Raw genomic sequence first — 12,778 nt, forward strand, 5'->3', positions numbered from 1 at the left:
AGCAGGATTCCTCCTCCTCCTCAGTGAGAATAAATCTCCTCACCTAGACAGCCGGTCCATCCGCTGCACCCCAATCCCCCATGCCTAAGCCTCCCTGCCAAAACCCTGCACCTGGCTCCAGAGAATTAAGTCTCACGTCTCACTGGGAACTCCACTTCTTGTGCCCAGAGAGTCTCGGCCCCTCTCAGTAGCTGACCCGAGAAACACAGTGTCTGCAAAAGCAGCAAAGAGTCGTGTGGCACCTCACAGACTAACAGACGTATTGGAGCATGAGCTTTCGTGGGTGAATCCCCACTTCGTCGGATGCATCAGTGTCTGCCTTTTCCAAAGAAGTGCCTGGAGGGCCTTTTCCTATGTGACCACGTGGCCTAACGGATAAGGTGCCTGATTTCGGATCAAGCAATTGAGGGTTCGAGTCCCTTCATGGTTGTGCTTGTGCAGTTTTACTGTTGTGGTGAACGTCCTGCTCGCTTCAGGGCTGGAACCTCTTCTTGGCCGCTCAGGCCAATGCTCTGGCTTCAGCTAGAGCCCCAGGAAGGAGTTGGGGGGTGGGTGTCACAAAGGCTGGGACATGAGCCCCAGGTGCCTCCAGTCCAGTCTTTGCCGTTCCTGACTTGCCAAAGAAAATGGGCAGCTGCCCGGGCTAGCGTGTGGAGCAGTTTCCCTCTTCCAAGTGTGCGCCTGTCCCTGTGCTGGAGGGTACTTGCTACATAGCGTCTTCGGAGCCTGGGTGTTTCTCTGCTTCTCGCCAGCTGGGGAAAAGCCTCTTGGGGTAAAATCTCCTGCCTCACTTCCAAAGTGAACACAGAGAGTGGGAACAGTAAGAGGCCCCACCAGGGGGGCTGGCCCTGCTTTCCTACCATCTTCGATAATGGCCACAGAGCATCAGCAGCCGCCCCGCATGCTGGCCTGAGGGTGGCCTTCAGTGGGTGTTTGGCATGGCAGGGAGCAGGCTGCCTGTGTGTTTTTGTGCCTGTCTGCAGGCCACACATAGGCATGGTCCTGCCCTCCTCTAGCCCTGACCTCAGTTGCTCTGTGGCTTTTAAGCCTTCCCTTGGAGCCATCAGCATCAGCCGCCTCTGCTCTAGGTGCCCAGAGGAGGAGAGGTGCTGGGCTCTGTGACGAAGTGGGGGATTTTCTTAGGGTTTTCTGTGTTTTCCAGTGGTTTGCATGCACAGAGAGTGGGACTCAGTGTCCCCAGGTGTTACTGGTTTAACGAGGTGAGGGGAGAGGGAGTTTGTTGTTACAGAGGACCGGAGAGGGACTTGGAACCCCAGCTGATGGCCTGGAGGATGGAGACCCCAGCGACTGGTGACCCAGAGACCCAGCTCAGGAGTCACAGCCAGTTCTGGCCAGTGAGAGGACAATGGGCTGCGGGGAGAGGACCCTGTGACCAACCTGTTCCAGCCAGAGGAGGGCGGAGAGGAGAGGAGGCCCAGGCAACCCTGTTTACCTGGAGAAAAGACAATGGACAGAGGTGGGGCTTGGGGCCGGGGATATCAGAGGCCCAGCTGGGAAGCAGGGGGGCTCTGGGCTGGCGAGGGGAAGCAGGCAGAGCCCACCTGGCTGCAGGGGGACTGGGATGTGCTGTTACTGTGAGAGGCCAGGCCTGAGGCCCTGAGAGTTTCCTGTGCTGTGTTCAACGCTCAATAAACCCTCCTGTCTTATGCTGGCTGAGAGTCACTCCGGTCTAGAGAACAGGGGGCATCAACCCCTTCGGGGGTGAGGAGGTCCAGGGGGTCCAGCGCGCGTGGACTCCCTGAGGGGGCCCACGGCAGAGGCAGACGTGCTAAGGCTCAGAGAGGGGCCTGACCCTGAGAGAGAGTGGACCCCCGAGAAGGGCTGTCGCACTGAAAGGGGCATCCCCCACGGGGCCATGAGTGGGCACGATCTGTCAGGCAGTGACATCACAAAGGCCTTTTGCAGGACCTCAGACTATTGGTCAAAGGTGGTGGGGAGGTGGTGACCTCACAGAGAGATGCTGACATCAGCCAGGCAGGACAGGGGCGAGGGGCCAGGGAAACCTCAGAGACCCCTGTGGCTTTGCTTCAGCAAGTCTCCTTCTCCAGGTCTCTCTTTGAGGACTGAGAGAGTATTCGGTTTCACGTATGTGAGTGCCAGGAGGAACCTCTTTCGAGTTTTCTCCTTCCCTTTTAGTGATTTTACTAGAAAACAGCCATCCCTGTTTAGAAGGTAAGAGCCTCCTCGAGGGAAGGGGTGTCCTGGGGGTGTCACAGTTCAGATGCCGGTGTCCCTGCCCCCCACTGTAAGGAAGTTCCCGCCACCCTGCTCTGTGTTCGCAGTGCGGGAGAGAGCAGCATCCACGGCAGTGATTTGCTCCTGGCTGCCGGAGCAGAGCAGCAGGCTCAGCTGTCAGAACTTCCCAGAGCAATGAAAGGGGAGGGGCCCATGGCTCTGTTGCAGGAATGCAGGGCAGGCGAGTTCACAGCAGGCATTGTGGGATACTGGAAGAGGCCAGTTATGGTGATATTGTCACGGAGTGTGGGGGAGTCTGGCCCTGCACCCCTCTTCCTGAACTCACAGTGACTCTCAGCCAGCCAGTAAAACAGAAGGTTTATTGAACAACAGGAACACAGGATACAGCCCAGCTTGTGTTCAGAGCCAGGACCCCTCAATCTGGCCTTTCTGGGGGGGTTCAGGGTGCTTGGATCCCAGCCTAGGATCCCCTGAAAACCCACCACCCAGCTCCCAAACCAAAGACTGCCTCCACTCCACCCTTCCCTTTGTCTAGCCCCAGCCAGAGGTGACGACCTCCCCTCCCCCAGGCCAGGCTCATGTTACAGCTGAATACCTGGCTCTCACTTATCAACCACACAGACAGTCCCTACTCCATCACAGATATAATAAACAGCAGCGTCTACACTGACACTCTCACTTTAAGTTTGCTGCAAAAAGCTCTAGACCGCTCATCAAAGTGGTTTTATTTTGTCACCAAAACAGGGCAGTTTTGTCGCCAGACGTGGCATTGCAGTGTGTGCACCAGCCACAAGCTGCCAACTGAGGGAGCATAGTGTGTTTTTCACACACCTAAGCAATATAATTCTGCTGAAATAACTTTGTAGTGCAGACCTGGACAAAGATTCACTCACACACACACCCCTACCTCTACCTACCTTGCAAGGAAAATGTCACCTGCTCCTCTGCTTTGCAGAATCCAAACACAAGCAAAGCTTGTCAGGCCCTGGTGGGGATGCAGGGAGTCAGATGTGAGCAGACAGTGTATTGTAGTCACTGGCAGGCACCATGGTTTAGCTGGTTAAAATGCCTGTTTTGTAAACAGGAGATCCTGGGTTCAACTCCCAGTGGTGCCTTGTTGAGATCCTTATAGAGCACCTGGTATTGGCTACTGTCAGAAGACAAGATTCAGAGCTAGATGGACCTTTAGTCTAGCCCAGTGTGTTTTTTCTTATGGTTTAAATTACACTCACAGGCACTGATAATAGAGTTACTGAAAGTTTGGGAGTTAAGAGCTGATAGGTCAGTGGTCCAAGCCCCTTGCAGGTGGCCCTCTCCCTGTGGGACAGGGCAGGCCTGAGCTCTCGCACCAAATGCTCATTGTGGCTGCCGGATTCTGTGGGCAGCTTATTTAGTTTACACCCAGGGTTGAGTCTTTGATTCACACGTCAAGGATAACAACCCTTTGTTTCTCCTGCCCCTATAACATGGAGACTGGGAATCCAACACCAGCCAAAAGTGATCATTTTGGCAAGCAACCCAACATAGGGGGGAGGGATAGCTCAATGGTTTGAGCATTTGCCTGCTAAACCTAGGGTTGTGAGTTCAATCCTTGAGGAGGCCACTTAGGGATCTGGGGCAAAAATTAGTTCTGCTAATGAAGGCAGGGGGCTGGACTCAATGACCTTTCAAGGTCCTTTCCTGTTCTAGGAGATTGGTATATCCCAATTATTGCCTTTATATTTCCAACATACTGTAAAATCCACATGCAAACTCATACACGAAACCTTGCAAGAAAATCTTCCTGAGGGGGTCTGAAGCACCTGCTGCTGGAGGGAAGGAGGGAGCTGTGGGTTGGGATTGAGGGGCACTGGGAATGGGAGGGGGATGTGGGTTGGGACCAGAGGAGAAGGGTGAAGAGGAGCAGGCTCTGGTTGGGAGTGAGGAGCACTGAGCATGGGAGGGACTGAGGGTTGAGTCTGAGGGGCACTGGGAGTAGAGGGGACATGGGATCAGTCTGAAGAGCATCCTCATTTGAGGATCCAGCAGGACAGGGGATGGCAGCAGGTGATTCTAATTCCTTAGGGATATTCTGTGTGTGTGTGCGTGCAGGGAAGGAACATGCTCTATGCCCAGAGGCCTTTATTCCTCCAGCCTGCAAGGACAGAGAGGATGTCCAGGAGTGGCTCCTTCAACGCCCCCTCAGGCCCTTCTTAGGAAAGGCAAAATCCTGAAGAGAAAGAGTAACACCAAAGAAGACTCCAGAAAGTCAGATTTTTACAACCACAGTGAGAAGTTTATTATCTGACTAGGGACTTGAACCCTGGACCCTCAAATTAAAAGTCTGACACTCTGCCAACTGAGCTAGTCAGGCACACATAGGAAAAAGTGCAGAAGTGAAGCTAGTCAAGAAAAAGTGAGCAGGAAACAACAGGGGAAACCTGTTGCTCTCTCTCTCTTCCCAGCCCTGGCCTGGCCTGGTATTAGTGCTGGTTAAAAAGAGGGGAAAATATTGGCATCTATCAGACTTTCATAGCTGTACAAGACTCGGGCACAATACAGAGGTGCCCATCTGCAAGTGCCAAATGGTTGGATTGACTAATGCAGCCTGTAGACGTCCAGGGCACACTGGGATATAAAGCCAAGTGTCCATCACCATCATCATTTCACAGGGATAATGATAATGATGGGAAGGTTCACAACTGACTCAGTAGTTGCATACAAAGGTGCACGTTTGGCAGTTACATTGGGAAATTCTGGCTCCTTCTCAGGCTCAGGTTGGCCACCCCGGTCTAGATGTAGAAGTTACAACATTTAAACTTGAAAGAGGGGCCAATTTCCCCATCATTTCACATCTTTACATCCAAACATGATGACTTTCTGAATGAACCCTCCTCGTTCAGCCAGAAGATCTTGGGGTGGTTGTAGGAGTCACTGGATAAAGTTCTCTGGATTCTGTTCTGAATCAGGTCAGAGCAGAGGTACCTAGTGATCTAGTCTGGCTGTAAAATCTATATATCAACACCAAATATGGTGTGAAATTAATCCTCAGAAACGGCTGTTCCCCACCCAGACCCCAGCAAGGGGCTCTCCAAGGAAGGGGGCTGTTGAGGAAGGAAAGAAGAAAGACGTCCTTCTCTCCCTGGAGCAACTGGGCTCTGCGCTTTGGACAGAAAGGAGGGGAAACGAATGGTCACACGATGGCAGCAGAACCTAAGAAATGAAACACAACAGGCTTCTGAGCACGTTGCTTCTGAACAGTGAACGAACCTGACTCCCGTATCATGAAAAGCCAAAAAGCCGTTTCTTTCTATGCCCAGGAGAAAAGAGTTCCAATCATTCCTGCCTGTTTACTTTTGAATTATTTTACCTTGTAAAGAAAATTGTAACAAAATTAGTCTGAACTTGAGTTGCCTGTTATTAAAAGCTGGTTCCCCAATTCAGTTCCAACTGCCCTGCTAGAAACACTCCCAGGTCACTGCTCAGCCCAGGAAGAGGAAAAAGAGAAACCCCCAGTGGGCACTGCCCTTGGTGCCAGGCTGCTGTCCCGGGGTGCGGGTGGGGACTGATTGTTTGCTGCTGGGGAGGGAGCCAGTAGAGGCCTCTGGTGCTCTGCTCCTAGCATCTGCCTGACCCAGACTGTCCTCTGCCTCAGCTGCTGCTCCCGGCCTGCTCTAGAGTCAAACACGCAGGGCCCCCAGAGGAACAGAGGCTGGGACAGGGCAGCAGCCTGGGCTGGGCTGGGAAGATGCTGGGAGTTCTCATTCCCTGAGAACTGGCCTGGCTCCCTTCTCAACAGCAAACAAATCAATTCCACGTCTCCTCCCCAGAAAAACCAGCCTGGAGCCAAGGACAGCAGGGGACGATTCCCTCCAGTTCCCACCAAGGCAGGAGAGAATCCAGGGCCTTTATAGCAGACCTTATGGAACTGACGTGGGGAAACCAGCCTTTAATAACAGGCAGTTCCAGTTGAAGCTAAGTGTTTTAAACAATTTTTACAACATTAAATAACCCTTCAATCGTAGTGTCACCATCCATAAAATTGCTTCAGCCTTATAGGTTCCCAAGTACAAAACTAAACATCTCTTCAAACACAAGGGAGTGGAGATCAGTCAGTGTTCAGAGCCATCCCACATAAAAGAACCATGTTGTGGTACATACTGGCCCCATCATGTGGCCATCGCCTTTCCCTCTTCTCTGTTAAAAGTTTTAGTATTTTGCACAGAAACTTTCTTCCCTCAGGAGAGACTTGGGAACCAGAGCTGCCAGCCAGACAAACTTTTAAGAGGAGGCGTAACTTGTCAAAAAATGATCTCCCCTCTTCAGTTCAGTGACAGCCTGAAATGTTTCTTGTCCTGGCAGAGCTGGAGGATTGAAAGCAGCTACATCAAACCCCGGTATAGCTAGCAGGAATGAACATAAACACTCCCTTGTATCTGAAGAGATATTTAGTTTTACCCTTGGTAAACTATAAGACTAAAGGGAAAGGCAGTGGTGCCAAATATATAGAGTGAAACATGAAACAATCGTCATAGTTATGCCCATAGTGACTGCAAAATCTTTCCATATACTTCTTATTATTTTCTCTGGTGTCTAGACATTGACTAGACCTTGACCAAGAAATTTGGCTCTTGATAAAATAATCAACTACCCCTGGTTAATGCAATGGACTAGAAATTGACTGGGGTCTCTCCACGCAGGTTCTAATCCTGCCAGCTACAGACGCATTAGTATATTGTCATTACTGTTGTCTTAGTGCCTGACAATCTACAGAGCCAAACTGGAGCCAGATCTGGTCTTGCTCTGAGGCTGTCTACACTTAAAATGCTGCTATAGCACTGTGGAGAAGACCATTGCTACAGTGAGGAGAGGGGTTTTCCATCCCTATAATAGCTACATTCACAGAACAATCTTTCCTTTCATTTAGCACTATCTAACCATGGCTTAGGTCAGCTTAATTATACTGGTTCTGGGTTTTTTCACACCCTGAAAGACGTACTTGTTAGAGGGTTTATCCCAACACCCTCCCATTCCCTGGTCCTTCTCGCATGACCAGAGAGCAGCAATACACGAAGTTCAAAGGTGCAAACAATTCAATGTTTATTGGGGAAAACTTCCAGCAAGCAATGATTCCAATTTCCTTCCTCAGTGTCCCCTCAGTGTCTGACACCACAGAGCCTTGCCTGTGTCCCTGTTCCCCTTCCCTGTTCCTATTCCCCCCATTAGAAAAACATAATTCCAGTTCCCCATCCCCACCCCTTACTTCCTGACTGACTGCAGACTATATAGTAAAACTTGAGTTCTGCTTAGCTATACCCTAACCAATCATTTTACTGAAATGTAACTAACCAATCCTAACATACTGTAACATGATTATCTAACCAATTATACCCCACCACCTTAATTGGTTTACACTCAACAAATTAATTATACAGCAGACAGAAAGAATCACAGCACCAGACAGAGATTATACAGACAAGCAATAAGAAAGTGGGGACTACAGTGATAGAACAACACAGAAATGAGGATTTCACACCCCAGCTATTGATCAGTGAGTTGTTCCTAGACAGGATGCTATCATGGTAGAGGTTGTGGGTGCTGGTTGCTTAACTGTCTGGCCCCCAGGGCAGGATTTTGAGGTTCACCATTATTTTCTCAGAATGCCAGCACCCATCTTTTGTTCACTTAAAATGCGAGCAGGGAGATTACACCACCACAGAACTCATGGAGCTCCAGGAAATGTGTAACTTTAGGTCCGGGTGAGTGTGTCTAAAATTCAGCTGTGCTGTAGAAGGTCTCTAGGAGTTAAAAGAGATGTGCCATCTCGACCTCCCTAAAGAGTTCATCAACTATTAATGAAAACTAGGGTTGATAAGTCATGTTTTTTGTAGCAGGAGGATGGTGGACTGGTCTAAAGTGCCAGTTTTAAGACTCTTTTTTCCCTATCTCTTGGGTGTTCTGGTCTCTGCATAGAGATGTGGTTTCAAATCCCATTCCTGACATGACCATTTAATTCTATCTGGAGAAAATAGCCTCACTTGACTCTCCTGTGCAACAATAGAACACCATTTGCTTAGCTTTGCTATTCCAGTAGTTGTGAGAGAAGCTCCAAACCAGGGGGAAACAGGGCCCGTTCTCTCGACCCATCAATTTTTGTCTTCCTTCATTCCAAGCTATTTTCTCAGATACATCCATATTTCCCACACTATTTTGTTTAATGTTCTTTGCTTTTATGAAACTTTAGAGTCATCTTTTAATTGCCACACAACTGTACTTCTGAAGTGAAGTGAAACACAATATTTTTTGGATATTCTTGCAGAAGAGTTTTGCTTTCTGACCTGGAGTTGAACAGGGGCTACCCGAGGGGGACAATGCTACTCCCTTTTCTTGGCTCATCCAAAAAACATAAGTTCTTGGTGCCCTTTGTTTCCCTGTTCTTCCAAGGCAAATCAGCTGGTGTAGCAGCTACTGAGAAAGCCTTAGAAAAGGGCCCCAAAATTGCTAGCAGCTGGTTTCTGTAGTGTAGTGGTTATCACATTTGCCTAACTTGCAAAAGATCCCTGGTTTAAAACCAGGCAGAAATGTTGATACTTTCCTTCCTTTGGTCTTTTATCTCTCCAGGTCCTTTCTTAACTACATCCATAGCTTCTATGCTTTCTTCCTCATTATTTTTTGCCTTTCATGGAGCTTTAAATTGAAAAGGAGAGGGTTAGCCGGCATTTTGAGGGAAGGAACAGACCATCATTTGGGAGACTGCCAGCTCCATAACAAATCTGAGCGTAGAAGAATCCCAACCCATTGTCCTGCATATTTAGCTCCCAGCCAGCAGTTTTTCCCTTGCCTTTTTTTTTTTGAGCTAACCTTGAGTCCAGGGCACACACACTCTCTCCGCCCCACACATCAAATCTGGCCCTGCTGCAAAGTGACCCCTAAGAACCAGCAACCTGCACGAGAGCATGACTGGGGGGAAAAGGTTTCCCATGAAGCTTATAAGCCACTGGATGCATTGGAAAGAGGCAGGCTCTGAGCCTAACAGTCAGCAAAGAAGGCCTGTTTGGGGATGTGGCTCAGTGGTACAGTGCCTGATTCGCACGTATAAGGCCCTGGGTTCACTCCCCACGTTTGCCTTTCACCCCTGCTGCTTTGCTCATGCCCAGCTGGCATGTGGCCCAGCCAGTCTCCCTGCACAAGTTACAGTCCTGAGCAGTGAGGGCAAAGTGCCAATTGCATGGAAGCTCTGTGGGGGTTTCTGCTCCTAAAGCACCATGGGGACTCTAAGATTCCCATCCACTGAGCTGCTTGATGAGGCAGGACTGGAGAGAAGGGTCCCATCAGCACAGAGGGAGGGACAAGGACATGGAGGGGCAGTCAGTGCTGAGAGAGGTCAGTGATTTACACAAGACGGGGACACTGGTTCTCGGAGGGGACAGGAGGTGAGGGCAGCTTGTTTACAATGATTCTGATGATGAATAGAAGAAAAGGCTGGAGTCAATGAAACATGAGAGCATAGAAGGAGAAGGGCAGCTCCACAGAGGGCCCTGGGTGCTCATACACCCCGTTCATAAGTACACAACATAAGAATGGCCACACTGGGTCAGATCAATGATCCATCTAGCCTAGTATCCTGTCTTCTTACAGTGGCCGATCCTAGGTGCCCCAGGGTTCCACAGGTTGACTGTGTGTTATGTGAAGAAATATTTCCTTTTGTTTGGTTTAAACCTGCTGCGTCTTCATTTCATTTGGTGACCCCTAGTTCTTGTGTCTAGAGGAGTAAATAACACTTCCTAATTTACTTTCTCCAACCCAATCATTGCTTTATAGACCTCTATCATCTCTTTTCCAAGCTGAAAAGTCTCAGTCTTATTAATCACTCGTCATATGAAAGCTGCTCCATACCCCTAATCATTTTTGTTGCCCTTTTCTGAACCTTTTCCAATTACAATATATCTTTTATCACGCGGGGTGACCACATCTGCACGCAGTAGTCAAGATGTGGGTGTGCCATGGATTTCTGTACAAGAACCTGGTTGTTAGTGGGGTGAAGGTTTCTTCTGGCCAAAGGGGAGCTGAAATCCCTCAGGGTCCTGGAATTTAAGCAATGAAAGCTTCAAACCCTTTATAGCCATGAATTGAGGTGCATCAGCAGAAGGTTGGGCTGTAGCAGGGGTCGGCAACCTATGGCACACGTGCCAAAGATGGCCCCACACTTAAACTGCCCCTAGGAGAGGGGAACTGAAGCTCAACTTCAATCATAGAAAACTCTTCCCTAAGAAGGAAGGGGACGGCTTGTTTTAAAGACAAGGTTTGTGGGTTTTGCCCACTACATACAGAGGGGCTGGATAGTGCTGAGTCCAGACAAGACTCTGGTAGGATAAGGAAGAAATTCAGGCTGCCAGTGAGCTGAAGGAGGGAGATGATATTTTGACAGTGATGGACACCTCATCTTAAAGGCCTTTGTCTGCCTCCTTCTAGTGACTGTTTGGCACAGGAATGCAGCCCCCACTCCTGGGTGTCTCCTGTGGAAATAATGTTTCTGTGCAAAACACAAAAGCTTTTAACAGAAAGGAGGGAAAGGAAATGGCCATGCAGTGGGACACGAATGTAAGGAATGAATTAGCAGATACTTCTCCCACGTGCATTGACTTTGAACCTTGTTGTTTGCCGTGTTGTTATATCCCTGTTGTTCCCTGGACATGAGAGGTGGGGCAGGGAGGTGAGGGCTCACATATCATCTTCCAAAGGACCAAGTAAGGGAGTGTTATAACACAAGAACTAGGAGGAGTCACCAAATGAAATGAATAGGCTACAGGTTTGAAACAAAGTATTTATTCACACACCGCACATTTAACCTGGGGAACTCTTTAGCAGAAGATGTTGTGAAAGCCAAGACTAGAACAGAGTTCAAAAAAGAACTAGAGAAGTGCACAGAGGATAGGTTCATCGATGGCTATTAGCCAGGATGGGCAGGGATGGTGTCCCCAGCCATTGTTTTCCAGAAACTGGGAATGAGCAACAGGAGAACCACAGAGCAATGACAAAGCCAGGCTGTCATGGGCGAGTAGTTAGGGGGATGCACTAAAAATCAAGTGGAGTCATCCCCCTCCTCTCCACCCCCAAGCAGCTTTGAATCTTGATGACTCTGATGCTGAAATTCCACTGCCTCAGCATCCTCAACCCCCACTGGAGGCCAGTGCAGAGTCTTTAGATTCCTGTTTGTATTTCATACTCCAGCTGATGCACCATTCCTGCCCAGCAACTCACCATCTGCCCCAGGAGAACCAGCTGGTGGGCTGCACCCACAGGCAGACAACTCATACCGCTCCCCTCAGAGCAGCAGCCGCAGCTGTTGGCAGCTAATCCCCACCTAAGGCTTTGGGGAAGGAGATGGGGATCACGTGTTATTTCTTCCGTACATCGAGTCTCACTGTGTTTGAACACATTTCTCTCTAACGCTGATTTAAATTTAGAGCCCCTCCCCCCATTTCTGCTTTGTAAGAGCCTCATTTCTGTACATAAAACATAAGAACAACCGTACTGAGTCAGACCAATGGTCCATCCTGCCAAGTGTCCTATCTCCCAAGAGTGGTCAAAGCTAGATGATTTAGAGGGAATTACCAGAACACGTAATCATGAAGTGATCCATCCTGTCTCCAATTCCTAGCGTCTTTACAGATGTGAACACAAAGAGACACTTGCAGCTACTTAGAATCAGAGAAGATTAGGGTTGAAAGAAACCTCAGGAGGTCATCTAGTCCAACCCCCTACTCAAAGCAGGACCAATCCCCAACTAAATCATCCCAGTCAGGGCTCTGTCAAGCCGGGTCTTACAAACCTCTAAGGATGGAGATTCCACCACCTCCCTAGGGAACCCATTCCAGTACTTCACCACCCTCCTAGTGAAAAAGTTTTTCCTAATATCCAGCCTAGACCTTCCCCACTGCAACTTGAGACCATTGCTCCTTGTTCTGTCATCTGCCACCACTGAGAACAGCCGAGCTCCATTCTCTTTGGAACCCCACTTCAGGTAGTTGAAGGCTGCCATCAAATCGCCCCCTCACTCTTCTCGTCTGCAGACTAAATAACTCCAGTTCCCTCACCCTCTCTTCATAAATCATATGCCTAGGTCTCCTAATAATTTTTGTTGCCCCCTGCTGAACACTCTCCAATTTGTCCACATCCTTTCTGTAGCGGGGGGCGGGGAAACTGGATGCAGTACTCCAGATGTGGCCACATCAGTGCCAAATAGAAGGGAATAATCACTTCCTTCAATCTGCTGGCAACATTCCCACTAATGCTGCCCAATATGCTGTTAACCTTCCTGGTAACAAGGGCACATTATTGACTCATATCCAGCTTCTTGTCCACTGTAATCCCCAGCTCCTTTTCTGCAGAACTGCCACTTAGCCAGTCTGTCCCCAGCCTGTAGCGGTGCATGGGACTCTTCCATCCTAGAGTGTAGGAATCTGCACTTGTCCTTGTTGAACCTCATCAGATTTCTTTTGGCCCAATCCTCCAATTTGTCTAGGTCACTCTGGAACCCAACCCTACCCTCCAGCGCTTGGATTCTTTATGTGTTTTCACA

General features: G+C 49.2%; 1 non-coding gene across 1 annotated transcript; it reads left to right on the forward strand.

The window, feature by feature from the left end:
• The first annotated feature begins 3,258 nt into the window (after positions 1 to 3,258).
• Positions 3,259 to 3,332, forward strand: TRNAT-UGU. Its single transcript has one exon. It is a non-coding gene; the product is annotated as a tRNA-Thr (tRNA).
• Positions 3,333 to 12,778: the final 9,446 nt, after the last annotated feature.

Source organism: Mauremys mutica, unplaced genomic scaffold (assembly GCF_020497125.1).
Source record: "Mauremys mutica isolate MM-2020 ecotype Southern unplaced genomic scaffold, ASM2049712v1 Super-Scaffold_100210, whole genome shotgun sequence".
In the NCBI taxonomy this organism is placed as follows: Eukaryota; Metazoa; Chordata; order Testudines; family Geoemydidae; genus Mauremys; species Mauremys mutica.